We start from the raw sequence: 23,375 nt of genomic DNA, 5'->3' as shown, positions 1-23,375 counted from the left end.
TTGCTCAAGTTTTCATTTCACACACAGAAGAGCTCCGCCTATAGCGATTTGAGTATGCTCGCCCTTCTTTCTGAACATCTTCTCCCAAGCTGTGCTGTCATCTCATGACTCCTGGCAATCACAGAGCTCACCACGCTTTGTGCTTATCATGAAAAAAAAAATGCATGTTTGAGTGATGGCTTGTTGGCTCTGGTCTCTGCTTTTGGGGAGGGAACTCATTATGTTGGTGAAGAGGAATGTTCTTGTGCAGCCATTTCTGGATATTTTAATTGGCTTAGGAGTTAGCAGACTATTTCTGAAAATGATGCAAAATTCCCCAATGGTTTTCTGCCAATACAAAGCATAATAGACAATATGCCAGAAACAAATAATGTCTTCGTATATTCATGATTCTGTTTCCTACTTACATGCTTCATTATTAGCTGATGCAGTCTCTCCATTTGTCTCAGAACATGCACTGCTCCGGAATTCCTGCCCCTTCCTATGTTTACTTTGCTATTTCGAGCTATGTCTATGTTCTATTTTCATCACTATTTTTGTGCATGAATACACCATGTTGGAGCCAATGATCCTTTTCTGCATCTAGGCATGTGGTATATCCAGATGAGGATGAGGAAAGAGTAGAAATTAAACAACCTAAAATTGTATGCTTGGAGCTGGAGTAACAGCTCAACAGTTAAGGATATGTACAGCTTTTGCAAAAGGACCCAAGTGGGTCCCAACACTTAAATTGGGTGGCTTATGACTGCTTGTCACTTCAGCTCTGTGATCCAATGATCTCTTCTGGCCTCCCTGGGCACTTAGACTCATAGCACATATGCATATACAGATGCACAAATATACAAAGTCAATGTAAACAAATAATTCTCTACCTCTCTTTCCCCCTCCTGGTTTTTTCAAGACAGAATTTCTTTGTGTAGCAGTCCCCTGGCTGTCCTGGAACTCACTTTGTAGACCAGGATACCCTCCAATTCACAGAGATCCATCAGTCTCTGTATCCCGAGTGCTGGGATTAAAGGAATGCACCATTCTGCATGGCTTAAATAAATAATTCTTTTAGAACCATCTCTGTATGCTGGTGGCGTGAGAATACATTAGGTAAGAGGCCTTGGACCTAGTAATGGAACGATAACCAAGATAACCTGAGTTACTTGTTACTTTTAGTATTTACATAGATACATAACTTAAGGATACAATCACTATTAAAACTATAAGAGATTTTGTTACATTCTAATTATCTTGGCATTTGAATGTATAATAGATGTAAATGTGCTGGCTATTCGTGTCAACTTGACTACACCTGGAACTAATTAAAAGCCAAGTGGCTGGGTACACCTGAGAAGGATTTTTCTTAATTAAATCATTTTAAGTGGGAAGAGCCTCCTTAAACCTGGAACTTTTGAGGTGGGAAGATTTGCTTTAAATCTGGGCCACACCTTCTATTGGTAGCCTATGTAAAGGACAGGGAAAAAGGAAGGTCTTGCTCTCTACCTGCTTCCCCTTATTCTTGCTTTAAAGTTCATTCATTCACTGGCATTAGACCCTAATTCTTCGGGATCCTGATGTATGGTATACTGAAGAACAGCTTTGGCATCTAACCTCATGGACTGAACAACTGTTGGGTTCTTGGAATGTGCCTTGTAGACTTCCATCATTAGACTAGTGTGGACACAGGCTGTAAAACAGTCTAAGAAATCCATTCTATCAGTTCTGTTCCTTTAGAGAACCCTGACTTCAGAGAACGCTCAGTTTTTCATCTTTCAATTAAAATTCAAATGAGAGGTTTGAATGGACCACAAGGAGATCCACATGGTTTGAACTTCAGAGGGATTCAATAAAGAGTTACCCACTCCTGTCTTCAATCGTGCCTGTGTGGTGCCTTTTTCAAATGGGAAACCTTTTGTTTATTTTTTTTTACCTGATAAAATCATGACTGGAGTCTGTGGCTTCCTTACCTTGAGCACAAGCCCAAGATAGACTTTACTTGCCTCTTACAAGCAGATCTTCCTCACAGGTTCTTGCCATACTCCTAGAGGAGCAGAGGGAACCCATGCTTCCTCAGAGAGCAACTCCCAAGAGTCCTAGAAGAAAAGAGCCTGCTCAGACTTCCATCTAGCTCCTCTAAAACCAACTGTTGAGGGAGATAGGGGTTGCAGGGTAAGGAAGATGTCCAGTGCCCAGGAAAGAAAATGCTCTCCACTATATTGGAACTTTCTGGACCTGCCAGTGCTTAAATGATGACACAGAGACATTAATTTTTATTATAGCTTAGCCCTTTAGCTTGGGTTACTTGTCAGCTAGCTCATCTAATTTAACCTTATTATCCTAACCCATGACCTGCCAGGTAGCTAGTTCTTTAACTCTCTCTCAGTTCCAGTACGTCAGAGCACCTCCCTGTCCTGTTGGTGAATCCCCTCACCTCTGATTCTTCTCTCAGAAACCCTCTCTCAGCCAGGAAGTCCTGCCTTCCATTTCCTGCTGAGCTATTGGTCACCAGCTCTTTATTAAGCCAATCAACAGGTGAGGGAGGAAGAGTGTTTACAAAACACTGCAGCAGGTGATGGTCCACAAGGATAGCACTGCCCAAATCCAGTCAGTGCTCTTATGGTACAGCAATCAACAGTTGAAGATACAGAGACAACCTTCGCACGGTGTACCCCAACAGCCCTCATAGGTACTATTGGTGTCATAGAATTTATTGTAGTAGGCAGCTTGAAATTTTGACGGGAAGCTACGGATGATAGTACATGTCTACAGTACCAAGATGGCGGAGGCAGGAAGGTCACGAGTTCAGGTAATTCTCCATTACCCTGTCGATGGACACATGGATCATTTAACTTTGTTGAGGTTTTTATGAACAGTCTTTTGGTGAACACATGTGCTCTTTTCCTAGGTTATATCTCAAGGGATTTAACAGATGAGATCTATTCTGAGCTTCAGTAGGTAATAGAAAGATTTTAACAACGTGGTTAAGTCAGTTCCAATTGGCAATGGAGATAACAGGGAGCACTAGCTGCTTTGAAATTTTCATAGTGATATTTTCTCTCTTTTTCAACTTAGTGATTGTGAATGGTGAGGTCTAGTTTGTCATGGTGATTTTTATTTGCATTTCCCCAGTGGTAACTTACTTTAAACAAGTTTTATATACCTATTTGGATATTTTTTGCTAAGTGTCTATTTAAATATTTTCCTGTTCTTAGAAATTGTGTTGTTACCAATTTTATAAGTGCTTCAGAGTTCTTTACATATTGTGGGTACAATCTCTTAGAACATGTGCATATATATGTGTATATACTCTCATACATGTAGAGTATGAGAACATAGATACATATGAGATATGTACTTTAAAGATAATACAATATCAGGTTGTATGAGAGTATTTTATATATACATGTATGAGTATGAAGATACCTTCATGCACATATGTTTTCAATTCAGTAACTTGCTTATTTACACTCTAATTTTTAGATTTATTTTACTATTTTCTTTAAAATTGTATGCATGCTTGTGGTGTATTTGTGAGTGTGTGTGTGTGTGTGTGTGTGTGTGTGTGTGTGTGTGCCTATATTCACTGGCATACAGAAGTCAGAAGAAAGTATGGAATTCCTCGAGGAATTACAGGTATTTGTGGGAAAGGGGATGTTAGGATCTTACCTGTTCTGTATTCTTTGAATTTCCATGTCAGCTTAAAAAATCAGTTTGCCAATTTTTATGAAGAATACAATTATTGGGACTTCATTAAGTCAATACATCAATTTCCTAAGAATAAGGAGTTACCCAGTCTGCAAACAGTACTACAAATATCACTCTTGATATTCCTTAATTTTTATTAGCAGTGATTTAAAACTTTAGTGTAGAGGTCATGAATATTTTGTTAGGCTTATTACTAGAAATTTAACAAATTTTGATGCTATTATAAGTAGTAATTTTAAAATGCAACATTTCAGTTTTTACTAGCATATAATTAAACAGGAATTCCATTTATTTTACATATTAGCCTGCCATTCAGCATCCTTGAAAAAAATCATAGTTTTGGGGTGGAGAGATGGCTCAGTGGACAGATGGACTTGCAGACCTGAGCACCCAAGCTTGATCCCAGGAGCCCCTGTGGAGTGTGGGCTGTGGTGGCACATGTCTGTAATCTCGGCACTGCTACAGAGAGGTGGATGGCAGAGACAGGCAAATTGCCAGGAATCTCCTGGGCCACAGAGCCTGGTATGTACAGTACAACAGCAGAAACATGAGAGACCCTATGTCAATACGATGAAAAGTGAAGAATGACTTCTGATTTTTCTCTAGCCTCCGCATGTGCACCGAGGAACACACATTACACTATGTGTGCAGAAAAGCACACACACACACACACACACACACACACACACTTAAAATCAATTTAATTTTAATAGACGTGGATGTTCCTACAGAACATTCTGTCATTTTCAAATAATACATTTTACTTCTTCTTTTCTCATTTGTTCCTTGTGCCTGCTGTGACAAAATACCATAGCTTGGGTGTCTCAGGTTGTCTGGGTGGCTTTAGACAACACCTATGCATTTTTTTCAGTATTTTGTTGTTATTGTTGAGCATAGTGTTCTGTGAATCAATGTCTGCTATATCAATTGTTTATTTTCCCTTCTAAGATCTCCTGTGTTCATACTGATATTTTGTCTGTTTCTTCTGTGAGTCCTTGAATAAGTAATATAACCACAACTGTAATTTGAATCTTCCTCATCCTCTTTCTATTTCATTTTGTATATTTTGAATCAATGTTGTTATGTGCCTATGGTTTTAAGATTACAGATGACATCACAGTTCTTTCTATCACTGTGACATCACCTTCTTCCTGCAGCCCTTCGGGACTTAAGGTCCTATTGTGTTCACAGAATAGTCACACTGTCTACACTTGAGTGAATTCTAGGCTAGCCTGAGTTGTATATAGCGATCCTATCTGCAAAACAGGCAAACAAACAAATAAATCGAAAAACATAATTATCTCAACAATGATAGAGATGTCTAAGTATAATTATGTTCCAGAGTAATAGGTGTAAGCATTCAACATATGAATTTGAGGGGAGGACACAGTTTAGAAAGGATACTGGCTGATTTTGATAGATCCCTTTTGCATAATGACAGAAAACCTGGATGAGATAGGACCTAGAAATTGGTACTTCCCTAAATAATTGTGTCCTTTTTCTGGTGTGCAGTAAACTAGAAAGTAACAAAGGCCAGACATTAAAAACCAGTAGATTCTGGTTCCCAAGTGCCAAAGTGCGATTCTCACATCCACATGCTCCACCTAGGTGGTGCTGGCCAGGTAAGTACTCCCTGTGAACTGAGATGCTCTGAAAATGGAAAACCCTTCTGTCTGTAACACAAGGCTATTTCCTATAGTGAAGCATTGCCTTACTTTGAGAATGAAAAGGGCCAGTGCTTGTAAGGTTCTTAGAATGTGTTGTGAAAGAAGTGCCCAGTTTAACCACACTCCTTTCCAAGTGCTTGAAGCTCAGCTGTTCCTCTATGAGGACGTGCTCAGTCTCCCTCTGCCTAGCTTGTCAGAGTGGGATTACCTACAGACTACAGTGACCGGTCTCTTTTCTTCATTCTGGAATCTACTTCCCTCTGCGTTATTTCTCAGTGCTGCTTCTCTTGGATCCTTCTAGAATCCCTTGGTTGGACTGCTGGCATCCTACTCCCTGATGGACTATACCCTTTCCTAGCCTTCTATTTTCTGCTATCATTTAAGCCTGTGCTGTGATGTAATCCAGCCTCAGCCTCCCTCCTCTAGGAATGACTGAGAACACAGCATGCTGACCACGGCTTTGGTTTCCATCCGTTGGGTTTCTCAATCCATTTTTTTTTTTTTTTTTTTTCTTGTTTTGGTCCATCTGTCTAGAGAGAAGACAGTGGAGGACTCACCACTTGTGTACCACACTCTGAAGACCCCTTTCCAGTGCCATCTTGGCTGCTAAGACAACGGAAGGGACAGGGGCCTGGAGCTTGCTTCATTAACTTGCTTCATTTTCTACCTCTTGCATGGTGTCGTTAGTCCTGCCTACTCTGCATGAGAACATTTTCCTTCTTGAGGATGGTGTTTATAACTCTTTTTTGCCCATCTGACAGGCATGAATGAATTAATATTTGCCACCCTGAGGGGGTGAGGCTGCCAGGGAAATGCCCCATTTTGTGAGCAATGGAGGTTTAATATCCCAATGTCATTTCCATTTGTCTTCTCCCAAAACAAAAAAGTTAAGGGCTGGGCTTCCAGGCAAGATGATTCTGACTTTGAATTCCAGCTCTATGTGACCTTGAGCAATTTCTTATCCCTGCAAGCTCCAGCATTTTACTTGTAAACAGAGCCAGCCTCACCCACTGCAAAGGATCCTTTGTGTGTTTACACAGTGCCCCTAGCATAGCCAGACTGAGAATCCTCCACAAATGTTACCTATTGCCATTATTGCTCAGCGTTTAACTGCTATTAATGTCCTTTCTCTTGACTTTCACAGAGAGCTATCATGTGATTTTATTTCCAGGTTTTCCCGATGCTTCCCTTATTCTTCTTTGCCTTGCTTAAGCTCGGAAACAAAGCTTTGTATAAAGTGAGCGCTCACTTCTTGGATGTCACATGGCTATGATGTCATGAAATTCAGATAAGACTGATAGGCCTCTGAGCAGGTGATATCAGCTTTTATTGAACAAGAATTGTCCAGAAAATTCTGATTCCTTTCTTCAGTGTAGCTGAATAATCAACTAAAGAGTTCATTACTACCTGAGGACCCAGCTATATCACTCCTGGGCATGTACCCAAAAGATGCTTCAACATATAACAAGGACACATACTCCACTATGTTCATAACAGCCTTATTTAAAATAGCCAGAAGCTGGAAACAACCCATATGTCCTTCAACAGGGGAATGGATACAGAAAATATGGTACATTTACACAATGGAATACTACTCAGCTAGTAAAAACAATGACTTCATGACATTCTTAGGTAAATGGATGGAACTTGAAAATATCATCTTGAGTGAGATAACCCAATCACAAAAGAACACACATGGTCTGCACTCACTGATAAGCACATATTAGCCCCAAAGCTCAGAATACCCAAGATACAATTCCTAAACCACATGAAGCTCAAGAAGAAGGAAGACCAAAGTGTGGATACTTCAGATCTTTGTAGAAGTGGGGACAAAAATACTCACAGGAGGAAATATGGAGACAAAGTGTGGAGCAGGGACTGAAAGGTCATCCAGAGACTGTCTCACATGGGGATGCATACCATATACAGCCACCAAACCCAGACAATATTGTGGATGCCAAGAAGTGCATGCTGACAGGAGCCTGATATAGCTGTCTGCTGAGAGTCTGTGCCAGAGCCTTACAAATACAGAGGTGGATGCTTGCAGCCAACCATTTAACTGAGAACAGGGTCCCCAGTGGAGGAGTTAGAGAAAGGACCAAAGTAGCTGAAGGGGTTTGCAACCCGGTAAGAAGAACATAATATCACCCACCCCCACCCCAGAGCTCCCAGGGACTAAACCACCATCCTAAGAGAACACAGGAATGGACCTATTGCTCCAACTGCACATGTAGCAGAGGATAGCCTTGTCAGGCATCAGTGGGAGGAGAGGCCCTCGGTCCTGTCAAGGCTCAATGCCCCAGTATAGAGGAATGTCAGGGCAGGGAGGTGGGAGGGAGTGGGTGAGTGGGGGAGCACCCTCATAGAAACAGGGGGTGGGGTGGGATAGTGGGTTTCTGAAGGGGAAACTGGGAAATGGGATAACACTTAAAATGGAAATTAAAAAATGCAATTAAAAAAATAAAAAGAGTTCATTGGAGCCAGGTGAGATTCATGTATAATTTGACAAGAGTTGAATCCTACAGATTCTGGAATTCGAGTTTCCACAGCTGTTAGTCTCCATCCTCATACTCTTCACAAGGGCTGGTGGAAATTTTGCTGTTGCTCTTGCTTCACTCCTTAATATAAGAAACAGATCATATCAAATAAGAATTTTAATTACTTTTATATCAAGGTTGACAAATTTTATCAACTTGCCATGAGAAATTGGTGTCCTGTGTGGAAGAAGATTTGGAGATGTTGGGCGAGTTGGGAAGAAGTGTTTCCTCCATTGTCAGTGTCTGTTTCGGGTGTGAGGATGAAGTGGGACTAGACGATGGTCCTACATTTGCTCATTCTCATTTTACAAACCTGTGTCCTTTATCAGCTCTGTGGGCTGCACCAGGCATCCTGATTGCCTTTGCTCTGCCAAGTATAGATGCCAGGAGTGCTATGCATCTAGATCACAAGACTACACAGGAAGGCACGGAAAAGGAGTCTTTGCTTCAGGTTGAGGAGGACAGAGATGCAGAAGAAACCATAACTCATAAAGCCAGATGCAAAGTGACAAGACGTTTCTCCCCACCAAAACAACAGAAGACATTTTTATAACGACAAGTGGACATTTTTATAACAGCAAATGACTTTTGTGACAGATTTTTGCCTTTTCTCATGTCATTTGTGTCATACTGGCATGCATTCACATACCTATTTTTAGAGAGTAATGGTGAAACTGTAACATTGGTGCTGTTAACGTATTGCATGGTCTGTAGGGATAGAGGGAAGAGCTGAGCGCCCTTCTTTATTCCACCTGGCTTCTGACACTGAATGCTATGCTGTTAACACCAGTCTCAGCTCCCTATGTGACATTTTTCTCACTCCATCAAACTCTCACATTCTCTTTGTCATTTGCTTGTTTGAGATGGTGTCCCGTGAATGCCATGCCAGCCTCAAACTCTCCATGTAGCCAAGAATGACACTGTACTTCTGATCCTCCTTTTTCTACCACCCACATGCTGGGATCGCAGGCTTGCACACCATGTCCAGTCTTACACATTGCTGACAATTAGACTCAGGGCTTTGTGCCGGCCAATCAAGCACTCTACCCACCAAGCTTCACCCAGCTTAACTGTGTCACCTTCCTCCCTTTTCCTGTATACAACACTAGGTATGTGAAAACAGATCTATTATAATGACAGCAAAACATGGTTGGTTCATTTTCTCTAGCTCTAGTGCTCTTTCAAATAGAAGATATACCTTTACTGCCCAGGGAGAGAAGGCATCAAATCTAGGTCTTTTGTAGGCCAATGAGAAGCAAGGTGGAGACCAGGACTCAGGATTCTTCCCTCAGATCTGAGCCTGAGGAGTATGGGTCCAAAGCATAGCTTGAAGATGATCATTTACCTCAATGGGTAGGAGTATGTTCACTTCGGAACTGTAGCTTGAGGAAGTGATTCATCCAAATTCTGGGAGGAAACTCGAGAGCACCAAGTGTATTTAGCTATAAATCAGAGATGGTAAAAATAGCTGACCCCCACTCAAGGATGTTTCACACAGGCTGCTGTCAGCAGGGCCCATTGCTGAGCATCCCTGTTTCCTGGGAAGCTCTAGGGACCCCTGTTTGTAAAAGCTGGTCCTGACGTTCCTTCTAGGCATCTCATCAACTGGATCAGAACGTTTTTCTCTTTATTAGGTACATAAATATTTATATCGCTAAGTGCCAGAGCCTCAGGGTTCTTGTTATTTGTCACCCCTGTGATACCTATGCTGCACTTTCTGTTTGGGGGTAGGATACATGGATGGGTGAGGCATGGGGGTGAGAATTAGGCATGGTTTCTGTGCATTAGGAAAAGATGCTCAGTGTATGCATGGTGAAAGCTTGACAGAAGGATGGACTCTAAGCAGGAGACATTTATGCAAATATTGTCCTGTTTGACACTTAGCACCTCCCAGCCCAGTGCCAGCTTTTATAAGATTTACCTTCTCAACACTGAATGATCTGTGTCCTATGTGCCCAGCAGAGCCCTGTACCTCTCTGTTTTCATTCTTCTTGGATGTCTGAAGGTTGTATGAATGTCAGGCTCAATTACTTCATTCTACTCTAGAGAAATTTGGGTGAATGACTATTTATTATTTTATGAAGTAAACAGCCAGGGCAGCACAGCCTACCGGTTCAGCTTGCTTGGTGTGTACTCTAGAGGGTCCATCATAGGCCTGAGCAGGGAGCTCTGTAAAGGACACTTGCTTGATGATTGTCAAGCTATAGTCTCTACCCTAGTACAATAGAAAGGAAAGAAAAAAGGGAAAAGAGAGAAAGGAAGAGGAAGAGTGAGGAGGCAGATGAGAGGGAAGAGGAAGGAAGTGGAAGATGATAAAAGGAAAGAGGAGAGGAGGAAGGTGATGGGGAAGGAGGAGAAGGAAGAAGAGACAGGAGAAAAAGAATATCTGTAGCAAATGCTGACTGACTCAGCTTTGTAACTTTTCTCTTCCTGATAATTCACATTTAGGATAGCTCCAGATCTATATTTGTAGACATTTTCAACAATTATAAAATATTTAGAATATCTACAAGTGTTCTACAGCTTGCCTACTTGAAAAAAATGTCATCTAAAATTAAAACATACCTTCAGCCAACTTTCCCCATCTACCCAACTCATAGCGCTCACAAGTAAGGGCTCACAAGGCTTCAAGCACTTTGTCCTTCCAGTTCCTGGTGCCAACAGTTCTTTCCCATGACCCACTGACTGGGCTGCTCCTGGACTTTGATCAGAGAAGCTTCTTTTAGCAGGTGACAGCAGTCAAGGGAGAGATGAATAACTGGTCAAAGTTCTGAGACTAAGAGACTCAATGGTCAGGACCTAAGTAGGCCATCTGGATTAACCCCATCACCACCACATCATAGGCAGCAGGAATGTAAGTGGTAGATGATGGGGGGAGACCTGTGAAATTCTGCCTTCCGGACACGACATAGTTGTTACAATTATAAACTCACAGCCGCTGTGGTCACCTGCACAGGGTCAAGCCAGCCAAAATTCTGGCTAAGGCAGGGTAGCTCTCCAGGCTCCTCTCCACTCCTTACTAAGCTGTTGGTGTGGATAGTCGCTGGGGAGGAGGGGATTATGCTGTTTGGGGAATGTGGCTACTGGTGGGTTTTCCATTCTCCAATGGTTGACTCCCCAGCTATGCACAATATCAGCCGCACTGACTGGGCTCAGTGGATGATTAAAAACGCTTGACGTCAAGAAGGGGCACGTTGTAGAAACATAGAGGAATTGGAGAGAAGAAATGAATAGATGTGCTCACAAACCATTATATACATGTATAAAAATCTCAAAAATAAAACAATTAAATATACAGTTTTTGGAGAAATTACCATTTTTCTTTCCCTGCCCTTGTTTTAAATCTAAGCTTAAGAAAGTACACGGAGACATTCACCACATCAAGAGAGGCTAAGTTCCTCCCTCTTTAATTCATTTCATGGATTTTCCTCCTCCTTCTTCCTCTCTCCTCCTCTGTGCTCATTCTCCCTTCTCTCCCCCCCTTCCTCCTCCTTCTCTCCTTCTCCTTCTCCTGGCTACCTCTAAGTCTATGTGATAAGTTTAGATTTTTAAAAGAGATTAAAACCTGTCACAGAGAGTCTGCATGGAGTCAAGGAGGAACTATTAAACTAATCTCTGGCTTTTAAGATGTTTAAGTGACTGTGGGGGAGGGCCTGGCCCTAGAGCAAACTGTAGACATTGTGCAATGGCCTCTTCCTGCACGAAAGGGTAGGACTACTGCCTTCACTCATTTTTCTATTGATAATGACATCATAGGACCCAATAGGTAAGTAATGAGGAGAAAAAAAGCTAATATTGTCACTCATGATTCTAGTCTAAGCCCAAGGAACCAGCGGGTAGTGTGTCTTTCCTTCTGACTAAGTCCTCAGACGACACTGGGCATCACCCACTGCCAGAGACAGCAAGGGGTGCTGGAGAGCTCTCACCAAGTTGGCTTTCACATGTGATCCACTTTTGGGATAACCCATCCGTCACATGAAAGGGTTACTCTATGTGTGAAGGCAGAGCTCTAGTCACCTCTTAGAGGTTCACTTGGCCCCGCCTTCTTAATTTCTCATAGTGAAAACTACATTTGAACCTGATTTTGGAGTGGAGAAACCAGACTCAAACCATAGCAGCTGCTTAGAGATTGTTAGGCTATTATCAGAGTGGGTAGGAAACTAAGAATGAAATGCTGAATGAGGAGAAGGTGTGTACCCAAAGAACTGTGTGCTTTTTCTCCTATTTTCTCAAGGCCTTGGTCTGCTTGCAAAAGCTTATACTTCATATTTTGGTATTGACTTAGGAACTCTAAGCCAAACCTCCTTAAGCAGGATGGAGAACTTACTGGTTCATGTAACAGAACACATACAGAGTTCAGCAAAGGCTCAATCCTTCACTCAAAAACTCTGGTTCCAAGCCTCCCATTCCTGCCTCATTTCCCCATTTTTCTCCATGGTTTGACCCTGGATTTAATGCAAGATTTTCCCTGGTGTCACTGTGGTGTCTTCCAGCAATGTTGGAAGCATTTCCAACAGGATACAGAATGTCCTGTGGTTGAGTAAGGGTTTTTTTGGGGGGAGGCGGGACTTCCTTGAGTCACATGGTAAGTCCTGAGCCAATCACTTTTGTTAAAGGAAAGGGACTATAAAGCTTGTCTTAAATGAATCGCAGCCCAGGTGTAAATGCAGGGGACTGAGCGACAGCGGCTTCTAAACTGGCTAAGTTTTACACTGTGCAGTGGCAAGAGTTCCAGCCTTCGGAGTAAAACTACCCTGGTTCTAAGCCAGCCCCACTACTTAACACCGATAACCTTTGGGAATCCCTTGAACTCCAGGCCCCTCGGCTTCCTTGTGACTTTAAAGCAGGGGTGATAATAGCAGCCGCTGAAGGACCGTGGTGACATTTCATCTTGGAGAGCATTGGAAAGCTCTCTCAGGGTTGCACACACTGTACATTTCTCTGGAAATCCGGTGTCCTTTCCTTCATCGTCCATGTGGGCTGTGAACCATTTGAACGATGACGGGGCATCTTCCATTTGGGAAGCTGGGGAGGAAGCTGTCATCAGCGTCTGATGAAAACCTTGCATTGGTCATGGACAAGCATACAGGAGATGCCTCCTGATGTCTGAGGCTGATAATTAATGTCTTAGCCTCTTGCTACATTAGACCGCACAGGCTGCCGCGTGTAGGCACGCCCATAGCTTGGATCTTGTCTGTTCCATCAGTGTCTCCTCTGTCACTCTGGTCCTGCTGTTACTCTTGCGGATGTGGAAATTACCGTCTTAGTGAGTACACTTCTGGGTATTTTAACCTCTCGGGCTCTGAGAGTCTTCATCTTCAACTGAAGTGAAACCCACCCCAGGACCCCCTGAACCTTCTCGTTGTCCCAAACACCCATGTCTGAAAATCTGAACCACGTGGTAATCTCACATATTTCCAACTCCCTTTGGTTCATTTTTCACCCTCTCTGCTCTGCAATTTCATGCAAATTCCAATTATATACTGCTTTGCTTTTATTTCACCCAGTAAGTGCTGTTTTCTGCACCCATGTCTTATCTAGCCATTTCCTTATCCCTTTGGTCACTATTTTGGGCTTGGTTCCCAAACCCGAGAATAAAATCCCACAGTTGTCTTCTCTGTTCCCACACCCACACTGCTAAGAATTTCTGACTAAAATCCAGAACATTCTTTAAGTAGATGCCACTATGATTTCACTGTCTCCACTCACAGATGAACTCCCAGCGACGCCTTCCAACCTACCCTATTATTTGCACAATCTGCTGAAAAGATTCTTCATTCTCTTAAAATCTGCTCTTCTACTCATTCCGACTTGCATCAGACATTTGCTTCACAGAAAAGACACACTGTACATTTCTGATCATTTCTTTACAGCAATGTACCTGAACCTACATCATTCCCTTCCCTGAGCTAGACAAGTCTCACCTGGATTTTTATCCTCTCGCATCAGCACCTTTTGTGCTTTTGTGTGGACTCCTCGTGCCCGTTTCAGTCCCAGCAGCAGTGTCTGGATCTTTCCTACCTAGTCACAGATACAATTCCAATGGTCATTTAGTTTTAGGAGTTCATAGTCATTTAGTTAGAGGTATTTCTTTAAAAGAATTTTTCATTTTTTATGTGTGTTTTGCTTGTATGTTTGTCTGTGCACCAAGTGAGTACCTGGTGGCTGAAGAGACCAGAAGAGGGTGTTGGATTCCCCGGAAGTGGAGTTACAGATGGCTGTGAGCTGCCATTATGGGTTCTCAGAATCAAACCAGGGTCCCCTGGAAGAAGAGCAAGCAGTCTTAACCACTGAGCTGTATCTCCACCCTTGGAAATTTTCTTGCAGGGAATATCGATGTTCTTCTAGTTATATAATGAAAGGAAATACTTTCTATCCCCAGTGTGTGTGTGTGTGTGTGTGTGTGTGTGTGTGTGTGTGTGTGTGTAGTTTCAAGTGTATGCAAGTGTATATGTGTGCAAATACATGTGAAGGTCAAAGTTTAACCTTGGTGTTGTTTCTCAAGAATTATCCACCTTTTCAAAAAGTATATGTTTTATTTTTGATTGTACATATATGTGTGTCTGTGTAGGAGTATGTATACATTAGTACAGGTGCCCATAGAAACCAGAAGAGGGTTTTGGATCCTCTGTAGCTAGAGTTTCAGGAGGTTGTAAGATACCAAACTCAAGTCCTCTGTAAGAGCCGTACTTAGGTTTTTAACCACTGAGCCACCTCTCTGTCTCTCACTGGAACCTGGTGTATACTCATTTAACTAGGCTGACTCACCTTCAAGCCCTGGTATAGCCTTGTTTCCATTACCCTAGAGAAGGGATTGCAAATGCATGTGTGTGTGTGTGCCTGACTTTTTGCCTGGCTTTCACATGCATCTTGGAGATCTAACTCAGGTCCTCATGCTTGAGCAGTCAGTGCTTTGCTGGCTATGCCATCCCTTCAGGTCCTGAGTCCTCCTTTTAAACTTGTCATGACATTTAGCAGATCTCATTTTGATCTGATCCTTTAGTTCCAATAGATCATTTTCCCTTTTACCCCCAGTTTGAGTTTTTATTAGTTCTTAATTAATATGTGATTAAAAGTTTATTAAATCAAAACACTTCAGATAAATCTAGTTTCCCTCTGTATTAGTTTAAGAGTTTATAAATGTACACAGTAGTTTATAAATTTTTATAAAAATTAATAAAACTTTTCTGATGAAAATTCACACAGAAGATAATAGTCACTCATTAATTCACTTATATGTTCACTCATTTATTAATTCTCTAGTCAACAGGCACTCAACGATCTGAGAAAGAATAGCACAATTATTAAAAGATAGCTACAAATTATTCTTTTTAATATGTAATATTAATCTTTTAATTGACATATATATCTGTTCTGAGGGCTCAGGCCAGTCCTTCTAGTTCCTGTTTCTATTTTACCTAAGCCAATTATCTGTATGACCTCATCCATCCTCATGACTTTAAAGGACATCTATATATACTGAGGACACCTTTCCATCTCTAGTCCAGACCTGAAGTGGAAACTTCTGGTTTCTTTGGAAAGTCAGTTATGTTAAATGATATTTTGCTAGAGCACACAGCAGACACGTGAATGATGTTTAGGAAAAATATAAATATGACTTTATCAACAGTGGGAGCTCAATCATTGGTTTGCCTTGCTCTGTCTCACTATTTTTCGCTGGTGACACACATATATTGATTGACCTTTTTTGTGGTAATTACTTAAAAATAAAACTCTTATCCTGTGCTAGTGCCGGCACCATAGGGCCACATGGCATCTGCGGGGTACTTTCACCTCAGCGGTGGCTGATTCCAGTGTGGCCCCACACCATGTTACCTCTTGCTAACCTCTAGCCCCAGCAGCAGTCTCTCAGCCCCCAGTGCTAGCTGCCCTTAGTGGGAACTCTCTGGTCCCAGTAACCTGGTAAAATCAGGAGACTAGAGGTCCAGCAGCAGCTGGCCTATCGAGGTTCCCTGCCACAGACTCTGCCCACACTCCTGGTAATTATTGTATAAACTCCCAGCAACCCGTTGAAATCAAGACTCAGAACGCTATAATTTACCAATCAGATTTATATGTTAAATTCTCAATCCACAATTTGTCCACACAATAAACTCACAACCAATTGATAAAAATATAAACTGCCCACCTAGATAAGATAAATTGACCTATAGAAATCCATCCCTTAAGAAATATTCCTAACTACCTGTGGCCATTTAAGGCCACACGGATCTGGGTCGTCCTTTTCTGCCTCCCTTTTGGTTCTTCCTCTTTCCTCTTCCTTCTTGCCTTACAAAAACTTTGTCCCCACCTTACTATTTACTGTCCAGTCGTGGGCCTTGACCTAACTTGTGCCAGCCCTCACCGCGTGTCGACATCAATCTGCACACCTTACATCGTGTTGCTGAGCTTTCCTTATGCTGACATCGTAGGGAGAATCTGCAGCTTCATGCTGCTTCTGCAGACTCTGGGCAGTTGGTGAGCCTCTCGGTTTCTTCTGGATTGAATTGCGCTTGCTGACTTGTGTGTGGTGTCTGCTGAGCGGACTGGATTTCAGCTGCTGATTCATGTTTGGTGTTTGCGAGTGGACTGGACTGAAAACAATGAAGATTGGAATCGCTCCTAAGAAATATTTTTAAACAGGTCCATTTCCCCCATATCCTAATAATCTTTCCTTTTTCCCTACCTCTGTGCATGGCGGCGAGAGGGGAGGTCGAACCCTTATTAAAGTAGGTTGAGAAAAATATGTACATACCAATAAGACTTCTTCTTGAATTCCAGAACCATATATCCATTACCTATTAGACGTAAATGCATAAGAACATCTCATATCTTACAGGTTCAAAGTCAAGCTTCTGCATGTGCCCTATATAAGTGTGGGCCTCCAATGGTCAGTGCCATTGCAGCTAATAGTAACTCTGGGCTTGTGCTCATCATACCAACTTCCTCAGGTCTGTCCTCACCTGCCACCCTACTTAATCGATGCATCTTGTGCTCCTACTTCAAAATATATATGGACTCTATCTACTTACTACTACTTTTGCTATTAGGTTTCTTCAAAGAATAGTCCAGTCTTGCTTAGGTAACTGTTAAAGTTGCTATCTACTTCGGTTGACTTACTCTACTGCCTCTTATGGTGTATTTACAGCCCAGCAGCCAGAATAATCTGTTCAAAACCAACTTGCAGCATGCTGCTCATATGCCCACAATTCCTCCAGTGCTTCTTGCCTCACTCAGGGCAAGGGGTCAAAGCCTTCCCTTCCCATGGCTACTTGTCCTCACTCCTCACTTACCCTACTCTGGCCACTTTTATCCCATCACTATTCCTCATACACATAGTAGGGGACATTTGGACTGGATGTTAAATTGTGTGCTCTGCTCTTGACCTTGATATTTTATGACCATTCTCTTACTTTCAGAAAGTTTCATTTAATGATAGTTTTCAGTGAGGCTTTTCCTGATCATATTACTTAAACTATCTCTATATTTATCCATCTATCCAATCATCTATTCACCAATCCATCCATCCATCCATCCATCCATCCATCCATCCATCCATCCATCCATACACTCATTCACCCACCCATCTATTCATCCATTCATCCATCCATCCACCCATCATCTTTCTTTTCTTTCTCTCTCTCTCTTTCTTTCTTTCTCTCTCTCTTTCTTTCTTTCTCTCTCTCTCTTTCTTTCTTTCTTTCTTATTTATCTATGTATCTATCTACCATTATCATCTACCTTTATCATCTACCTTCTCTTTATTCATCCACTTATCTAGCATATAAGGTTTTTCTGCTTCTCTTCTCTTGGACTAGAACTAATTTCTGTTAAGGCATAGCTTTTGTTTGTTTGGGCTCCTGATGAATACCAAGAGGTTAATATGTAATAGGTGCCCAATATTTCACACTGTGACACTGTTTACATATTTAAGTTTATTCACCCATTTTCTTATGGATATCCTATTTTGTTGTTACAAAGTTTTTATGATATTGCTACAATTTGTTTGTGTATTATGGCGTAAATTGGATGAATTTTACTCTAGAGCATTATCTCTATTTAGCTCTTTAGAAAAAAGCTTCCAAAATGTACATGTAAGGAATTAAAAAAAAAAACATTCAGTGCATAAGTCCTTATGGGCAGAGCCTGAGTAATGGTTTCAGTCCCAGTACTCAAATGTGACAGAGGAAATGCTAGATGGCTGAGTGTGTACATTTTCAACTTTACGAGATTTTGTCAAATTATTTTTCAGATGGGTATTTTTAATTGGTCATTTTTTGTCATGAGATATGATTGGTTTTGATGTATTTCCTAAATCAAAAAATTCCACTCCAACACTTTACAAGTTCAGAGGAAAAATAGTTTGGGGGCTTCCTTTATATCCTTAAAATGTTGGTGTGTCTAAAACTTGGGCTTAATATATTGACCTGTGTAGCTGTACAAGCACAGGTAGACCCTGAATTGCAGTAGGCCAAACAGTCTGTCTTAGAAATGAGAGAGACTAGACAATAGGGAGACATTATTCTCCCACAGGGCTGCACTGAAAAGGACATTAAACTATGTGAATGTTCTTCACAGTTTAGCTATTTATACCTTGCCTTTGCCTCTAGTTCATAGCTCAGATTCTATTTGTTATAGATCATTCACACTCACTTAATCTGCCACCGGTTTTGATGGATCAGGCAAAGTGTTCTGCAGAAGGGAACATGGACATCCATAAATCTAAAGCTTTGAGGTATTGAAATGTCAGACACTGAGCATACTTGTCCTTACCAGGGTGGGGACAGAGTCTGATTATCTTTGCGTCATTCACCTTACTCTTCTCAATGGTGAATGCATTGCTGTGAAAGGAAAAACAGTACCTCAAGGAGTAGCTTTGAGCTGTTGGGGACTCACAGAGTCCCAGATACTAAGCTTAGTGATTCACGAATCTCATTTCATCTGTGTTCAGTTTTCTAAGGATATGAGGTGGGTTCACCAGAGATGGGAAGAGAGAGACTGGGAGAACATACTCCTTCCCAACTATCAAAAGGAGCCTGACAGAAAAGTGGCATGGTTCAGAGTGATGGTTCTGGACTTGGTCCTTCTGGAAATCAACCCTTGCTTGGCCATTTGATGTGTGATTATGGGCAAGAAATGAAATCTCTCTCTAATTTTGCCCTCAGGTATATATTGTAGGGAATTAGTAAGTCTTACAGAACACCCTGACTAGAGCCCAGAGGCTGGAAACACTTACCTAAAGCCTAGGAATACTCCAGCATAGGGAAAGGGTTTCAACCCCAAATTTATTTGATTTTTGTCTCTTATATTCTTAACCATTTTTGGTATGTATATGTGGGTGTGCACACATGTGTGTGTCCTCATTGACATCAGCGATCAACACTGGGCATCTTTCTCATTTGCTCTCCACTCTATTTTTCCAGGAGGCATTTCTCACAGGAGTTGGAGAGCATCATTGCTGCCAGATCACCTGGCCACCATATAGTTCTAGTTCTGAGGTACTTGGATTACAGAACACACCTTCCTACACATAGGTTTTTAAATAGATGTTTGGGATCCAAAAGTACTCACTCTTGAGTGGCAAGAATTTTATCAGCTGATTCATTCTCTTTGTTCTTCGGTCTAACAAATTTTAAAGGAACAACAGAAACCCACTGGCGTCTCTCACTGCATTTATTTTTGTTCAATTGTCCCAGAGAAATAAAATTTATGCTCATACAAAAACCTGCATATACATGATTAAATCAGCTTTAAACACAGGAATTAAAAAATAGCTCCTTTAAGAAGAAAGCTGTCTAAAGAAACTATTGCACATACCTGAAAAACTCAACAACAAAGGCCACCAATAGAAAAGAGCAGTACGTTAATGGCCATAACTTTTATGAATCTCCAGAAAAATCATGAGGAGTGGAGAAAAGAATAGGTTTTAGAAGTTAGATACTGTATGATTCCATTTGTAGAACATTCTTGAAATGGCTGAACAGTCTTTGTTCTTTACAAATGATGAAGAGATAGGTATCTGCAAAGGGTTAGGTATGGGGAACAGGAATCAAGGGAGATGAGTTTATTTGTAAAAGGGCATCCTGGGGGATCCTTGCAATGCTAAAATCATTGAGTATCATTGCTGTGCTGGTGAACACATGAAAATCCACATGTGGTAAAAAGAGTATAGTACCTAGTTCTCTTTGTTGTCTTGTTGCCTCGGTCTCTCTCTACACCTCTGTTTCTCTCTCATGCTCAGTCATCTCATTAATGCATATAACTTTGAATAACAGCAGAAAGTCATCTCAATGTATTTATGGTGTTCTATTATATAATTATGAAATTTTCTATTAGAGCTGTGGTAGTTTGATGAGAATGGCTTCCATAGGCTCATATATTTGTATGCCTGACTCCCGGTTAGTGGAATCGTTTAGTAGGCATTAGGATGTGTGGTCTCATTGAAGTAGATGTAGCCTTGTTGGAGGTCATTTATCACTGAGAGTGGGCTTTGAGGTTTCCAAAGCCCGTGCCCCACCCTCCCTCTCTCCCTCCCCCGCTCTGTCCCTCTCTGTCCCTCCCTCTCTGTCCCTCTGTCCCTCTGTCCCCTCTCCTCTCTCCCTCTTCCTCTCCCCCGCCTTTTCCCTCTCCCCCTCTCTTTCCTCCTCTCTCTCTCCCCCTCTCCCTTTGCCTACTGCCTACAGATCAGGATATAAAGCTCTCAGGTACTGCTTCAGCCTCATGCCTGTCTGCTTTCCTCCGTGATGTTCATGGACTAAACCTCTAAAACTAGCAGCAAGTCCCAATTAAATACTTCCTTTTATAAAAATTGCTTTGGTCATGTTGTCTCCTCAGAGCAATAGAACAGTGGCTAAGACAAGGGAAAACTGAATATAGGATCTGAATACACATTTCTAACTTCTTTTGAACCAGTTCCAGAATTATCTAGGTGAAGTTTACAGAAAAGCCTGGAAGGAGATTATCTTCTCAGCCCTTTTTCTTCTAGCTACCTCTCTTTCTAAAGAGAAAAATCTTCCATGGAAATTCCCAGAGAACACAGTTATAATTTTAGTTACTTTTCTTATCACTTTAAGAAAACAATTAACAAAAGCAACTCAAGGGAGAAAGGCTTTATATTGGCTTACTGTTTCAGAGGACTTGCTCCAGCATCACCTGCCCCCATGAGCTTGAGCAAAATACAATGGCCACAACCCTGGGAATGTACCTAAGAAGAAAGCGGGTTACTTCACAGTAACAGAGAACAGACAGAAAACTAGGGACTAGTAGCCACTGACTACCTTCAAAGACACATTTGCAGTGATCTCCTCCTCTAGCTATGTCCCAGTTTCTGAGCCTTCCACTGTCCTCCCAAATAACACTGGGATCAGGCACCCAATAAACAAGCCTGTTAAGGATGCATTTCATAGCCTCATTACAGGAGTCTTGCTTGTCTCTTTATCAGAGGTAACAGAGACTGAGGAGAATGAAGCTCAAATGTAGTAGCAGTGGAGAAGAAATTTCCTTTCACTTCAAACCTCCTTCTCCTCTGCTTGTTAGAGGAAAAACAATTTATGTTTCCAGGATATTCTTCCTTAGGTTTTCTGTGCAATCGTTGAAGAAGCATAGGACTTACTCAGACCACATGTTTACTTGATTTTTAGTAATATAAAAAACATATAAAACCAAGGATGCATCTAATCCTGTAGAGACTTGGTGCCCCAGGGAAGGGGGATACGGGGGGGGGAGCACCTTCTCAGAGGTGAAGGGGAGGGAGATGGGGTGAAGAACTCAGGGAAGGGGGACTAGGAGGAGGGCAACATTTGGCATATAAAAAATAAAATAATTTAAAAATTAATGAAAACTTATAAAAACATATCAAATGTAGCTCCCCAATTTTAAGTATTATCATTGGGTTCAAAGTTCAAGTTTCCTTCCCTTATCCTATTTACCACCTTCTCCAAAATTCAGTGTGTCCAGGCTATGATTTTTTCCTCATACTAAATGCACACATATACAAATAAACACAATGTATGATACAAGTATCACACTCCGATGCAACTCTATTTTTCCTTGACAAAACATTCTATTTTTAATATTCATTTTAATTATAGGGTGTCTCACAATCTACACATTCTATAGTTTTTCTGCTCTTCTGATGCTAAACATATATTGGCTCTCTAGTTTTTCACATCACAAATGTAGAAAGACTTTTCCCTCCCAGCAACCCCCACCTTCTCACAACCACTGGTTACACCTGTCAAAAGCTGATCTTTGCCTGTGAACTTGGATAGCTGTCTGGTACCATCAGGACATCTGTGATTTGCTTTCTATCCTTAGAAGGAACACACAATCATTCGAACAGGAATCAAACACGATAGCTTGTGTGTCTAAGAAAACAAGCAAACATCAGAACTGGTTTCAGATAGCTCCCTAAATCAATGGCAGCTCACTTCAGTAAATGAGCCCTGGCAGCTGCCGATCAGGACAGCTTCGTCTTTGGAATGGAACCAGTCCTATCAGGCTCATTGGGAGTAGTGTTATGTCTACTGCTGGTGTCAACCTAATACTCCTGTGTAAGAAGCCGTGCTTCCTAGGAGAGAATGTCATCCTGTCCCTGCACAATGCTGTCACTGGATAGAAGACTTTTCCCAAAGATACTTTGTCTTTGCTTAAGTAGTTTCTTGGCCATACATCTTTATTCCAGACATAAAATGATGTCTTATGCCTTTTTTTTGGAGCTGGGGACCGAACCCAGGACCTTGCACTTGCTAGGCAAGCGCTCTACCACTGAGCTAAATCCCCAGCCCGATGTTTTATGCTTTTAATAGTAACTTCTTATAATCGCACATGTATAGATATGTATTATACGTAGTCGTTTTATCCGATCTGGAGCAGAAGGGCTAATCATAGCACAGCTTCTGTGATTCTTCTCTTTTTCCCTTCTTTGAGAAAAACTTAGTGAGAATCTTGGTTTGGAAATTTCCCTTATCAGGCAAGTAAATAAATCACTGGCTACTCTAGTGGTCGCTGTCTTCTCGTGTACACGATCTTGCAATGGATGCTCACTCCGAAGCCCTCCACAGTTGGAGAAAGGTCACAGAGAGTAGTCTTTTCTAGAAACTGCACATACTGTTCTCATTTTATAGCCACACCATTCGTTGGGTTGTTCTTATCAGAACTCTAGGATTATGGTTCTGGCAGGCTAAGGGGCATGAAGCAATAGCTTCACATTTTAACTCAGACATCCTGAGTCCTGTTTGATTCCTTTGGCTATTTTCAAAGCCGTGGTTTGGATGTTTGTTTCCCAGAGTCCATATATAAAGGCTTAGTCCCCAGGGATCAGCGTTGGCAGGTAGGTGCTGGGACAGGGGTGTGGCCTGATGGAAAGCCCTGGTGTTACTGAGGGTTTTCAATCCAGTGAAATCACCTGTGCTAGTGCCTGTGTATTCCTTCTAAGAACAGAAGGAAATCACACATGTCTTGATGTCACGTCACAGGA

Source organism: Rattus rattus, chromosome 10, assembly GCF_011064425.1.
Source record: "Rattus rattus isolate New Zealand chromosome 10, Rrattus_CSIRO_v1, whole genome shotgun sequence".
NCBI lineage: Eukaryota > Metazoa > Chordata > Mammalia > Rodentia > Muridae > Rattus > Rattus rattus.
The sequence above is the reverse complement of the archived record's forward strand: the minus strand, read 5'-3'. Positions refer to the sequence as shown.